The sequence below is a fragment of the Dermatophagoides farinae genome, chromosome 4, assembly GCF_024713945.1.
Source record: "Dermatophagoides farinae isolate YC_2012a chromosome 4, ASM2471394v1, whole genome shotgun sequence".
Classification (NCBI taxonomy): domain Eukaryota; kingdom Metazoa; phylum Arthropoda; class Arachnida; order Sarcoptiformes; family Pyroglyphidae; genus Dermatophagoides; species Dermatophagoides farinae.
In genome coordinates, this window is record NC_134680.1 from 4,091,517 (window position 1) to 4,106,596 (window position 15,080).

Genomic DNA, 15,080 nt, shown 5'->3' on the forward strand with positions numbered 1-15,080 from the left:
CTAAACAATCGATAATAATAACCGCTTGTTTGTTCTGAGTTTTGATAATCACAATACCTTTATTATGTACGGATTTTGGCATGAAACAAAACAAAACAAAAAAAAATTAAATTAAATTCTAACCAAAAAGCAAAAACAAAACTAAAAAAAAAATCTAAACTCATGATCCAAGTTTGTCTAGCCACTTATATCGGTGGACAAACATTGCAAAAATCAAATAAAATTGGATCTTTTTTTTGTACGATAGTTTCTTGTTATCTTTTTTTCAGTTTTTTTTCGCTTGAATTGTTAAAAATGTAATAATTAGGTTCTGTTGTTGTGTCATCATCGTGATGAAATTAGATTCTAGAATTTTCAATTTTTTTTTTCACTTTCATTTAATGTTGACACAATTTTGATAATTAATTTCAACACAGACACACACACACAAACATAGAAGCTATTCCTTTTGAATCTGGTCATTTTGACCATTCAAAAGGCATGTATCGATGATGATGATGATGATAATAATGATGGCTAACACGTGCACAATTAGTAGAGTTATGTGTCTTTGCGGGTGTGGCCGTTGTTTATTCGTTTTGGAGAAAAGAAAAAACTCATTAAATGACGTTTTTTTTTGTTTGTTTGTTTGTTTGAATAATGATGTTCATATGGTGGTGTACAATATTGATGACTACTGTTGAGTATGGCGATAATAATGAATTGACTGACATTATGTGTGTGTGTGTGTATGTGTTTGAAAGTTGAAATCTTAAGCTACTACTAGCTTAACTATTAACTGCTGAAAAAAAGTAATTAATTTAAATCAATTTTTCGAAAATTGTTTCGTATTTAACAGCTGCTATAATTTTTTTTTCTTTTGGTTAAGTTTAGTTTTGAGACCATTTGAGACTGTTGTACAGAATGGATTTTTTTTTGGCTGGTCGTTGACTTATCAATGCAAGATTTTCGTTTTTTTTCCCACTTTTTCTGTCTCTTATCTTCTGATGATCTGGAATTTTTTTTTCTCTGTATGTAACTCTAAATGGCACGTGCCAATCTATCTTGGGTCATGTCCTTTGCGGTGTGTGTGTGTGTGTGTTGTTTGTGCATGTCATCAATGGCATTAAAAGGTCACATTGAATATTGAATCCTTTTAGGTCGGCTTTGAACTTTTAAATTTTTTTTTTTACCAATTTCAATAATGTAATTCAATATCGAATAAAAATCGAAAGAAAAAACCAAATGATTTGAAATATGAAACAGTTTTTTTCTGGGAAAAATGAAATGAAATAAAATAAAATTCCATCAAGAAAAAAAATAATAGAAAAATTCCTGATTGTAACGAATTTCGTAAGAAAACATCGTCATCCAGAAAAAAAGAAGAATAATTTTCAATTTTTGAACAAATTCATTTTGTTGAGTACAAAAAGATTTTGTTCAAAAATCTCACAGTGAAAGGCCGAACCAAGCTTAATCGTTGATCATCATCATCATCATCATGTTTTTCGCATATGGCAATATTCTTGACATAAAGATTTTCTTTATTTTTCCCTTTCTGAAATTTTTTTTTTTCGTTTGGTGACACTTTTTATTTTTCTTTTTTTTTTCTTTCAGACCAAGCTCATCAAAAAAAAATCAGCGTTTTTTTCTCTCTTTAGTATTGCTTTTGCTTTTTGGTTTTGTTGATCTTTTCTTATTTGATGGTAATGTAGTAATTGCATTCATCGTTGTCGATGTTTGTCATTTTGGCATCCAGACAATAATTTTACACACACACATACATACTCACCAAGAGAGAAGCTTTGCCATTTCGGAAATACAAACGCGACAGATTTTTTCCCGTTGATAATAACGACGTTGACTGACGATGGCAACAGAATTGAATGGAAACAAAATGAAATGAATGATGACAAACAAAGAAACATACATCCAAATCCATCCATCCATCCATTCATCTAGTTATAGTCACATCTTTTTTTTCCCGAAATGAATGAATGAATGAATGAATAAAAATGATGAAAAAAGAATACGAAAACATCCTGTATATGTGTTGTGTATAGTAAGATGATCTGAATTTGAATTTTTTTTTTTTTTTTTGAATAGAATTTATGCATTGCATGGCAGAATTAGTAGATTCATTTTAACGATAATAATTTTTCTTTCCTTTCCAATTTTTGACGACCATATGATGTGTGTGTGTGTGTTTTTATTTGAGAATTCGTTCATTGATGTTGTTGATGAGGATGGAAAATGGATTTCATTTTTTTTCACGCAGACATTTTATTTGAAGATGTTTTCATCATATCCAAAGACATTGAATGGATTCAACAAGTTTTTTTTAATAGAAAACAAAAAAAAATCAATTCTTGTGTTATGAACATCTTCCCTGTGGATTTTGAGATGATGATGATTTTTTTCTCTGTTTGTTTGTTGGCATTGTGTTTGCCAAAATACATTTGTTCTGCGCATTGATTCCTAGACTGGAAGAATCATTTATTCTTGATGAGAATGGGTGGGTGTGCTCGGGGAAGAAATTTTCGGAAGTTAACCGAATCTATATACAACAACAACTGTTGTTTTTTGTGTTTATAATAGAAAATTATTGAAAAAATAAAGGAAGGCGAATAATAACAATAACAAAGACAAGGCGTCATTGGCGTTCTTTGCATTCATATTAATGGATTCTTAAAGATTTTTTTTTTGTTTAGAATCCAAACACTTGTATGTTGAATATTGTTGTCGCTGTTGTTGTTATTTGATGTGCAATCTGGTTTTCTCTATCACTGTGTGTGTGTGTGTGTTTGTAACCTGAATATTCACTGATTCGTTTCTTAGATTCTTGAATGTTTAAATTTAAAAAAAAGATGTGAAGAAAAGCATTGTTTTTTCTCTTCCATGTTCAATACCAGGAAGAATTTTACTTTAAGCAAAAAAAAACAGAATCGAAATGAAAATAAATACAAACACACACCATGTGTTAAAAAAAACTTCATTTTAAAAAATCAGGAATTCTTGCATTCAAATTTTTCTCATTATCATTCGGGAAATGATAAAGTCATTGATGATTTTCATTTTTTCGTTTGGCTTTGACTATCCAAATTAATTTCCGTTGTACACATACTGGACCACGCTCCGTTTGATTTCAAAAAAAAAATTTTTTTTTTTTTGGCAAATGTTCAACCAAATAAAAGGTCGCTTCGTTGGATTTGATGTGCTACAGTTTTTGTATTCCATCTAAATTTTTTCTTATTTTAAAAGAATAAAAGAATCTGAATATATCTATTCTAAAACAGAATGTTTTCTCATTAATTTTATTATTACGAAATTCAATAATCAATCAAACAGGTTGACCACTTGTTGCACTTGTTGCACGTGTTTTGTTTCGTGTTACACGTGGTTTAGCACAAAAAAATAGAAATTCTTTCATTCAAAATAAAAAAAAATCTATTATTATCCATCGTCATTAAATGAAAAAGTTTTTATTTTTATTTAAATATTTTTTCCTTGGTTCATTTTTACACTTATAATTTCTATTTCGGTAACAAAATGATAATAATAATATTCAGTTTAAATTCTATACACACTAATAATAAATAAATAAATATAGAATTAAAAAAAAGAAAAGAAATCAGAATAAATCAAATATAGAATCCAAGAAGAAGAAAAAAAAAACAGAAAAAAGAAGACGTATTTATATTTATATCGAGTCAAGGGTGTGTGTGTGTGTGTGTGTTATTTTTAATTCCTGACTCAATTTTGTTATTTCTTTGTTGTTCATTCGGTAACAAAACGATATATATTTTTAAAAATTGTAAATTTCAATTGAAAAGTTCAAACTCAGTTCATTATCATTTATGCACAGAATATTATTATTCAGTGATAAATTTGTAAAAGTGATTCAGTCAAGTTCAAAAAAAAATCAGGAAAAAAAAATTAATTTTTAGAATCTTTTTTTTGACACAATTCTATTATTGGAAATTCTTTGTTATTTTATTATGCAATTATGAACACACTCATGAATTCTGAAATTTGATATTTTTTTAAATTATTTTTTGTCCGTGGAATCAAAATAATAGATTTTTTGCTGTTGTTGTTGTTTCAGTTACTTAGTTTAAATGTATTTAAGAATATTCTGTAAATGCAGAGAGGAAATTAAAAACTTTTCTTTTGATTTTTTTTTCATTTTCAAATTTTATTTCATAAACAAATGAATGTTCATAATGACGTGTTTGAATTTGAATGAAAATTTTTTTCGCATAATTCTTTCACTCAGAAGCTGTGTTTGTCCGTTTCAAATTTCTTTGGGATTCAAATAAATGTCATTCTACAAAAAAATTTTCGTTCTAATTTTTTTTTTGTGAAAACTCAATCAAAACAGAACATTTATTCACCGGAAATTCAATAGGATAATATTTTGTAACAACAACAACAACAACAACAAAAAACGAATTCAGGAAAACATTAAGCCTAATAGTCCAAAACAAATGTCAATGAATGATAAAATTCCATCGAGATGAGATCAATGGATCAAAATGGGTTGATTTTCTTCTTTCGTTTGCATTTTTTTTCCTTCAAGCTGTTAATCTTTTCTATGGCAAGAGAAAAATTCAAATCCAAATCTTGCATTATAGAGCATCTTTGAATGATATTGCTTGACGACAACAACAACAACAACAACTACGAAACGTTAGTGATGATGATGTCATATTACCGTTATGCGTTTTTCATTTCTTATTTTCATTCCGTCCTATTCCTTGAATATGTTTTTTTTTTTTTTGCTTCGAGACAACAATAATATGAAATAGAATGATAATTATCATTGCATATTTTGGCATACGATCAAAATGTGTGTTTATGTGCGTGTTCGATTGCCTCGTTGTTGTTGTTGTTGTTGTTGTTGACAAAGTCAGATTCTCTTTTACATCTATTGCTTTTACGATTCGAAAAAAGAAAAAGAAAAATAAATGACTCGCGAGTTAGTGTGTGTGTGTGTGTGTGTGTGTGTGTGTGTGTATGTTTTGTGAGTTATGATTATGATACACATCGAAAAAATCATTAAAAAAAATAATAATTTTTTCTTTGACAACATCATCATAAAAGGCCATTTCTATCTTTGCTGTCGCTCTCATTCTATGGTTAACTATTGATGGTGATGATTATGTCGTTGTTGATGAAGTTTTTGTCTCGTCCGTCGAGAATTATTGGCAAAGAATGAATAGTATATGTCAAAGAGATGAAGAGAGAATTGAAAAACGCAATGGGTGTGTCCATATGTGTGTGTGTGTGTGTGTGTTTGTCTAGCCATTTTTAATTGCGTTGTGTATTTGATTATGGTGGTGGCTATAGAGTTTTGATTTTTTTTTATATTAATTGAATATTCAGCATTTTTTAAAGGGAAAAAACTTTAAAAAATAATTCACGTAAACATTTATGTAGCCAGGATGATTAAATCCGTTTAGTGTTTCTCAGTCCAGACAATCAATGAATCAATCGATTGACATTGATTCAACCATAGTCGAGAATATTTTTCATTATCATCACAATCATCAAGTATGGATCTACAATTTAAAATTTAAATTTTCAAATGAATTTTACATTTCAAATTGAAGAAAAATTATATTTACTTGACATCATGTCACACATATGACATTATTTGTAATTGATAATTTTCTTATGAAAATGACAGCAAAAAAAAAAAATGAAAATACAAAATAAAACTGTCACAACAATAACACTAATAATCATGAATCATGAATGAATGACATTTTTCGTCAATGATCATTTAGTTGAAAATCGTGCTCTATGGTTTTTCCACTTTTTCTTCATACAATTGGAACATTCATATACTTGACCTATAGACCGACCTAGCAAGGTCATTATGAACTTTCGCATGACCATTGGATTTACTTATATATACACACACACGACATATATTGACGTAACAGTGGTAGCAACAGCTATAGCATTGATAATCAAAACAAATGTTTTTCGTTCTTTTTTTTGGAATTCTAGAATTTTTTCCTATTAAAACAAAACAAAACAAAAATGTAAATGTAAACGAGAATTAAATTGAAAACTAAAAAAAATTCGTTTCAGTTTTCACGAATTATAACATCCTGATTCATTTTTTTATTTGAATTCTGAAAAAGATTTTTTTCCACATTTTTTTTTCTCGATGCACCCAATGTGAAGGTCATCATCATCATCATTTATCTTGAAAAATTGGACTGAACCTTTTTCCATTTTCCATTTTGTTGTTGGTGTTGTTGTCGATGATGATGATAAATATTTGTGAATGAAAAATCATTGAACATTTCCTGTTGTAAATTGTTGTTGTTTAGCCATCATCATATTAGCGTGAAAAATATTTCAATATATTACCAATTCCATTACCGGAATTCACATCTATCTCAAGAATTTATTTAACTTTAATGGGAATTTTTTGTCGTTGTTGTTGTTGTTGTTGTTATTCGATTAAGATATCTGAAGAATAAACGAACGGAACCGGAACCCATAAACATTTATTAATCGATTTTTTTTATTAGTCATACAATGATGATGATGACCGTTGACCAACTAACCAATCACATGATCATCAAATCGAACCAAATGGTTAATGATAAATCAATCTAGCTAACTAAAAAAAACTGTTTGGTAATAATAATTTCTTTTTTTCTTGAATGACCATCTTGATTTTTCATGAAACATTCTGAAACGGTTCCCTATCATTTGTTGACATTAAACAATGTTTATGTGTGTGTGTATGTATAAATGTCTGTTTCTGTTGTACATTTAATGATGATAATGGTGATGATGAAATTTGACGCGTGGACCCCGCAAATTCATTTTATTGGTAAACAATCAAACAACCATACTGAGTATAGCCTATGAACTTCTGGGTTTTCTTTTTATTATTATTACATGTCCTGTGTGTGTGTGTATGTGCGTGTTTTTGTGACCAGATTCATTCATGAAAACAAAAAAAAACATCAACAACAACAACAACAACGAAAACTACAATGAATTATGAATGAATGAATGAATTTTTGCACACACACGCACACACACACACACACATACACACACACAGTTTATTATACAGTGGACAAACAAAATCACCATATGATGATGATGATATTGCATAATAAACATTTAATATATCCGGTTTTTTGTGGTGATGATGATTCTTGATTCATCATCATTCGATGACAATAATAAATCTCGTAATAAAAATAGTAATATAAAAAAAACACAATCATTCATTCGATTGTAATCCAAAAAATTGAGAATTTGGGTAAAGTTCTTGATTTTCTTTGATTAGAATCTTACATCAAAAACAAAAACATTTTCTTTGTTTTTTTTTGTATTTTCAAACTGAGATTCTTTTTTTTTGGAATATTGCAATCAAATGTAAATGAATGGATCACACTCAGCATGAAGATGTTGTTTATTGTTTATTTGTTTTGTTTTTTTTTTGTTGTTGAATGAACCCAAAAGAAAACCGTTATTTTCAAATAGTAAGCAATATTCATTTATTCACAATGAATGAATGATATCATCATCATCATCATCATCGCGGGGGTGTGTGTGTTTGTGTTTTTCGAAACCAAAACAGAATAGTTGATTCATCAGCAATCACAGTAGCAGCCGAGCATAGAGTTTCGTTGTTGTTGCTGGCCGATGACCTTTTATAAAGATGATGATGATGAAGATGGTGAAGAGGATATGGATCCACGCAAAACACACACACACACACACTGGATATTTGTGATGTGAACTTACTATAAACTCTGTATTGATGATATCAACAGGCTACAGATAATGGATTGTTGTTGTTGCCTGTTGTTGGAAAACATTACCATTTAAATGTTTCGTATTCTTTTCCTTCATCTTCTTCTTTTCTTTGTTCGATTATTTTCTTTTCTCTATATAAATGAATCTCCTGAACATGACCTATGAACTTTTCCTAAGACAGCAATAACCATTTGAATATTTTGGCTTTCACTTTTAGATTTTAGTGAATCTACAGAATGAAAATTTCAAGTAGAATAAATTCGGATGAATTTTGGTGTGTGTGCGTGTGCGTGTAGGACGGGAAATATGACAAAATTTTTTTTTATTGTTGTTTCGGTGAGAATAAGACCCAATTGTGAGATTTCTTTAGATAAGATTTTGGTTTCCATCACATTTCATCATTCTATTAATTCCGAAAATAGATTCGGAATTCATAAAATGTTAGAATAGCAAAAATATTGTGTTGAAAAAAGTACTAGAAACAGAATTTGTGATGATAATAATTCTTGGCAAATTTTGCGTGTGGAAAAAACCAGAGAAACGAAAACGAAAAAAATTCTTTGATCCATATCGATTTGAATCAACTTTTTAGTTTTCTTTTTTATTCTTATTTTATCATTTCAAATCATTTATTTTTTTTCTTTACCAAAAATGAACTTGATTTATTGTTTGTTTGTTCCATTTTATTTGTTTTTTTTGTTTCTTTTTATTCTGCAGAATTTTTTTTGACGTCAAAATAAAAGTTTTATTTCGATGATGACGACGATGAATCGAGGCCGGTAGAAATGAATGGCAATGTAAGACAAACGAATTTTCAATCAATTTTTAAGATTTTAAATGAAAAATAAAATGGAAATGGTAAGTGAATTTGGGAATTCATTTTGGTTGATAATCTTAATATCAATCTTTTTTCATTATCATTGTCAATGAGAAAAAAAAATTGTGAGGTCAGGTCATTGTACTCGAGAATATATTCTCCTATTGATGATAATGATGGTATTAGTAGTGGCTATGACCTTTGACGGTTGATTTAATAGTGAATAGAATTTAATATCTTTTTGTTTTGTTTCGTTTTATTCATTTTTATTTCATTTCATTTAAACAACGAAAAAAAATTGTCCAGATGTTCAATGTTTTTCTGTTGTTGTTGTTGTCGTTGTTGATTCTAACCACACAACTTGTTGTTATATTCAATTGAATAAAGAATAAATGATCCACATCAGTTGACATTTTTCAAGAATCCAAGATTCTTGCTACTTGAATTGAAAAAAATGAATTGTCATCAAAAAAAAATGAAGAAAAAAATTAGATACGATAAAAGCCTATTGAGCATAGGAACATATAGACATATGTGATAAGATGACACGTCATTATTATCATATGAACACAAAACAATTCTTGCGTAATTCAGATTCTTATTTGTTTTTTTAACGAATTTATTATTATGATAATAATAATACAATGTTTTCACATACACACACACATAATCTGAAGTTTGAATCACAAAAAAATATTAAGAATTTCCTTCCAAAAATTGATGATAAAGTTTCCGAAAAAGTAATTCTTTTTGTTAATCCCTTGAAACTTTTTTTTCAAAATGTCTTTTTCTTCACCCTCCGCATTTGTGGGTATTATTACAACCGTGGCTACAATACAATTTATTCTCTCCAAAGAACTTTGAACTGTTGAACATGGCGTAAATGGATAATTCATAATAAAATTGGATTGAAAAATAAATAAATTATCCACTACCTTTTTATCATTAGAAATTTTCCGATCATACGATGGTATTGATGATGATCAATACGACCAATGATCTGATGACGTAATCGTGATCATATTATTGTTCAAACATTATGTGATCAATAAATTTCTTACTTTTTTTTTCTTTCACATTTTTTTTCTACCATTATCCAAAGATCACATGAATTTGGTTTTTGTTCCAAGGAAAAAAAAAACTTTTTGTGTGTATGTTTGTGTTTATGTTTATACATGAATTTTTTGTTTTTTTTTGCCTTGTCTAACAACAACAACAACAACAAGTACCTAATCTATATTTATTATTCTTTTGCACTTAGCTATGTAGAATATTCAAAATAGTATGCAAAAATATATAAAAGTTTCCTTCATCATGTGAATAAATTTGAATCAATAATGCGTGTTTATTCCTGTATGCGATCTAAAAATACATATCAATGCTATGAATTCTATATTCTAGAGAGAGAGAAAAAAAAGAATAGAATCATTGTAAATTATTGAGAAAATAAAATAAATTTATTTTTCATTATTATTATTATTATTATTATTCCAATATGAATATAACACAAGCACAAACACGCACACACAATTGTAGACAGAATATCGATCACGTTCAAGGTTGATGATGATGATTCTAAATAAATATATGTCAATTCGATTCAACAATTCTTTATATTCTTATTGTGTTATATAATATTCTTGTAGTTATATGATATGTATGTTTGTCTCTCTGTTTGTGTGTGTGTGTGTGTGTTTGCACAATGATTATCAAATTTGATAATATTTATAGAGAGAGAGAGAGAGAGAGAGAGAGAGAGAGAGAGAGAGAGAGAGAGAGAGAGAGAGAGAGAGAGAGAGAGAGAGAGAGAGAGAGAGAGAGAGAGAGAGAGAGAGAGAGAGAGAGAGAGAGAGAGAGAGAGAGAGAGAGAGAGAGAGAGAGAGAGAGAGAGAGAGAAAATAAAACATATATATAGCAAAAATAATCTGAATATGAAATAATATTGAAACAAATGACGCCAATGAATAAAACATATATAACGTATACGAATACTAGGTCTGGATATATATGTGTGTGTTTGCAAGTTGAACAAAAAAAAAATCGTAGATCATTATTATTAGCACAATCATCAGTCATTCGTTCGTTTTTTTTCTATTCATTTTGTATTGAAAATTATAAATTCAATTCAACAACCAAAAAAAAAAAAAAAAAAAAAAAAATAGACGAAATTTCGATTGAATTAATTTGAATTGAGTCAGGAAAAAAAATCGAAATTCGAACCCAATAATATTAAAGGCGATGATGATGATGATAATGAAATAAAAGGTCACATTCTATGAATGATTTGTTAGAGAAAAAAAGCAAAAAAGAATCAATGTGTGTACGTATATATGGGCGATGAATTTTTTTTTCTCTCGAGTTTATTATTTGTATATGTTTTTAGTTTCGGTTTTTGTGTGTTTGTGTGTGTGTGTGTGTGTGTGTCTGTTTGTATAATATTCTTTTCAATGAGATTTTTCTATATTCGTTTCAATTTCGTCGTTATAATATTTGTTTTTCCAGTTGGCTAAAGGCATACCTACGAGAACGATAAATTTATAATAGTAGTAACAAAACCTAATATTAGTTGACGAATATTGTTTGATGATGATGATGAATCTACAACAACGACAATGACAACAACAACAAAAACTATTGGGTCTATTCTTCAATTGGAACGATTTGTTGTTGTTGTTGTTGTTGTTATTGTTGCCGATTATCACATATATATGATGGTCATTGACGTCAATGATCATTTGATGATTATTCGATGATAATAATAATAATTCTATTTTATTTTCCAAAAGTGCGCTCATTCGATGATAATAATAATGATGGTGGTGGTTCTTGTTGATTGTTTGTTTGTTAGTTTGTGTATACAAATTATTATATTATTTTTAAGCTAATTAATTGATTAATTAATTAATGACGATAATCATAATCATCATTTTGATCATCATAATTCACTAAATAAAATAGAATCTTTTCGATTTACTTTTAGAATTTTCCAGAAAAAAATGCACCAAAATTCTTACATCCGTGTTTTATATTTAGTTCCAAATTTAAAGAAGCCTTAATATATTTTTTGCTTGTTTGTTTGTTTGTTGTTTCGGATCAAAAAAAAAGTACATCGATCAAAGATGATGGTTGAAAAACTTGAACCATCCATCCATTCATTCATTCATTCATTCATTAAAGAACCATTCAAAGAACGAAAATAAAACAAGGCCAAACGGTTTGATTTGGTTTGATTGTATATAACATCCATAAACATCATCATCATCATCATTGAAAATTTTTTTTAAAAAAAAAATTAGTCACACACGCACACATTGACCAAGTAAATAACCGGATTTTGAGAAAAAAAATAGAGAAAGAGAAAAAAAACTGGACAAACAACCTTACTGACTGTCCGACCGACCGAATGTCCGAGTTCTTTGACACAATCATTATATTCATCATCAGAGTCCACAACAAGGGTCATGTCTAGCTATCTATCCAAATCTAATCTTTTTTCTTCTTTGGTTTAATTCTTTTCTACATTCAACATATATGACGGTAAATAAATGAGTAAGTAAGTTAGTAAGCCAGTCAGTCAGTCGGACATGAATCACGAATGAATCAAAATGCAGTGGTAATACTGATATTTTTTTTCTTGAAATGAAAGGTAAAATAAGGTCGAATGAATTTTTTTCGTCTCTCTATCTCTGTTTCTCTCTTTTTCAATGTGTTAACACCCGGTTACATACTTTTCATCATTTTTTTTCCTTCGGTTATCGATAGCGAATTTTCATATGTTGTTTTCATATACTCTTCTCACACACACACACACACACACAGAACTCAAAACATTTGGTCCTCAAAAGAAAAAAAAAATGTTGGTCATACACGATCCTAACTGTTGATGATGATAATGATGACGGTCATCAAATGATGGTCGTCTTGATTTTTTTTTTATTCTTCTTTCATTTTCGTAATGACCGAAATCAAGTTCTTGTTGTTTATATTTTCAATGACCAGTTGATGATGATGATGATGATGATGATTGAAATCTGGTCACATTTACAAGCATCAACATTGATTCATCTCATTCACATTCAACTTGTTGCTGTTGTCCAGTTGTGATTTCTTTGAACTAATCAATCAATCAATCTAAATAAAAAAAAATTAAGTCGATTAATTAGATTGATTAGTTTTCGGATTGTGATGATCATCATTTTAATAACAAAGAAAGAAAATTAACTTAAAATTCAAATTGTAGTTTCTATATGAAAAAAAGAAAGAAAGAAATGAATTGAACCACAAAAAAAATGAATTGAATTGAAAATTTTTTCAATAGAAAAAAAAATTGTCAAGAATGATGATGATGATGATACATAATGATTGAACCATTGTTATTATCATCTTATTTGGTGGGTGTGTCACTTGTGTACTTGTATATAACTAAATATAATGGGTTCAATTGTCATCAAATTTTTATAATTACAATTGTCATCAGGCTTTCTCTATTTAGTCTATATTTGTGAATTGGTTGAATAAACGTTATCGTTGCACACACACACCGGCTATACCTGCTTTATTTTTTTTCTGCTTCAATTTATCATTCATTCATTCATTCATTCATTGTGTCTCTTTTTTTTGTCAATCACATGTATATTCATTGTATCCAAATGATCAACAATGAATGAAAAATGAAATGATTTGGTCAAAATTCCATTCCATCCATATTTTCATCTTCATCATTTAATGATTCGGTCACAAAGCCGGATAATGATGATGATGATGATCTTAATCCATCTACAAATTCATAGTGGCTGCTGTTGTCGTCGTCATCGATGTCATTTCGGGTTTCTCTTTTTGATTTTTTTTAAAGTTAAATTTCCAATCGGGATTGAAAGGGATTTCTTCATCTCTTCCACTCTATCATTCTTTTTTTTTCTTTTTCACCGTTTTGTTAGATTTAATTTCGTTTTTATCTGGTGACACAACAGATAAATAAATGAGAAGAAAAAAAAATTATGGTCGACTTGATTCTTGACAAAATAAACAAATAAATATAAAGAGTCTCTGAGTATTTGAGTGTCTTTAAGATTGATTTGTTTGTTACTAAATTAAGAACATAGACAGTCAGAAATGCCATGAAATGGAGAAAAAACACACGTTGAGAGAAAGAGATAAACAGAATGTTAATGAACTTTGACATGAAACGAACACGGTTATCCTTTTTTTTCATTTGTTTGTTTGTACTTAATGGCCCTAATATTTTCATTTACAAATTGTATTGATTTTTAACCAGAAAAAAAATTGATCAACCAAATCAATTCATAACAATTAATAGATGAATGAAAAAAAATTTTTTTTCCCAGTTTTGTCGCGTTACGTATTGCGAACAAATAAACAAACATTTTAATTTATAATATAATGATGATGATGACGACAATTCGATTGAATGAAAAAAAAATGTCATGACAACAATTCAAAGAATTCCTCTCCCCCACACCACCATCACCATCTTCCACTCTCTCATAATATATTTCAAATATTTTTTTTTATTTAGGAAAACCAGAAAAAATTTACCGGAAAAAAAACAGAAACAAAAACAAAAAATCACATCATCATTTCTGTTAATTATTCTGTTAGTAAACCCATAAATATAATCCGTTAGAGATTGAAAATTGTGCTACAAATTTCATTTTATTCCAATTTCATTTCATTTCATTTTTCCAATTATCTCACAATGTTGACACAATGTTTTGACGCCTGCTCGAATCTAATCAAAGTGAATGCAGTTTTTTTTTTTTTTTTTGGTTTTGAAGAAATTAATAAATGATGAATCAAGAAGGCAAATCAATCGAACCGAATCGACCACCATCAACAACCACCACTACTACCATCATCATGATGAATCAAATAATGGGAAAAAAATATATATATACGGGAATAATAAGAAAACAGAAAAGATCTGACATTCAGTCATTATTGATGTATGTTGCTGTTGTTTGTTCCCGTTTGTATATATATAAATTTGGTACCCGGTTTTTTTTCTATATTATTATACTATTTATATAACTGTGTGTGTTTTATTATCTCCATCAACAAGCAGCAATAATAATAATAACCGAACCAAAAAAAAAAAAAAAAACTAACCAGTTGGTCGGGCTGCCAGTTGCTCATATAACAAATATACACACAAACTGTTATGTTTTGTCTCTCTTTCGCTCTTTTCTCTCAAAATAATCAATTCAGCAGCAGCAGCAAGTTCTTATGACAAAAACAACATTTTTCTCTCTTTTCACAATTCAATTCATTTCGATTCGATTCAATTCAATTCGATTCGATTCTCATCATCGTCATAGATTCATTGAAATGAATTACGAAAAATAAAAATTTTTATTTTTTTTTCTGGTTAACAGTTAAGTTCAAAAGTTGTAGTAGTAGTAGTAGTAGTAATATTAGGAGCAGTAGCACAAAAAAAAATACAGACGAGATGATGATGATGATAGATGAA

General features: G+C 28.7%; 1 protein-coding gene across 2 annotated transcripts in view; it reads left to right on the forward strand.

Annotated features, from left to right (window-relative positions):
- Mef2 (myocyte enhancer factor 2) overlaps positions 1 to 15,080 on the forward strand; it is a 38,805-nt gene that overhangs the window by 11,088 nt on the left and 12,637 nt on the right. The window contains exon 2 of one of the 2 annotated variants that reach the window (XM_075730243.1): positions 8,494 to 8,634. The exons of the other annotated variant lie outside the window; for it this stretch is intronic. The gene's annotated coding sequence lies outside the window, so the exon portion shown is untranslated. The remainder of the gene's footprint in view (positions 1 to 8,493; positions 8,635 to 15,080) is intronic. 2 annotated transcript variants of the gene reach the window in all.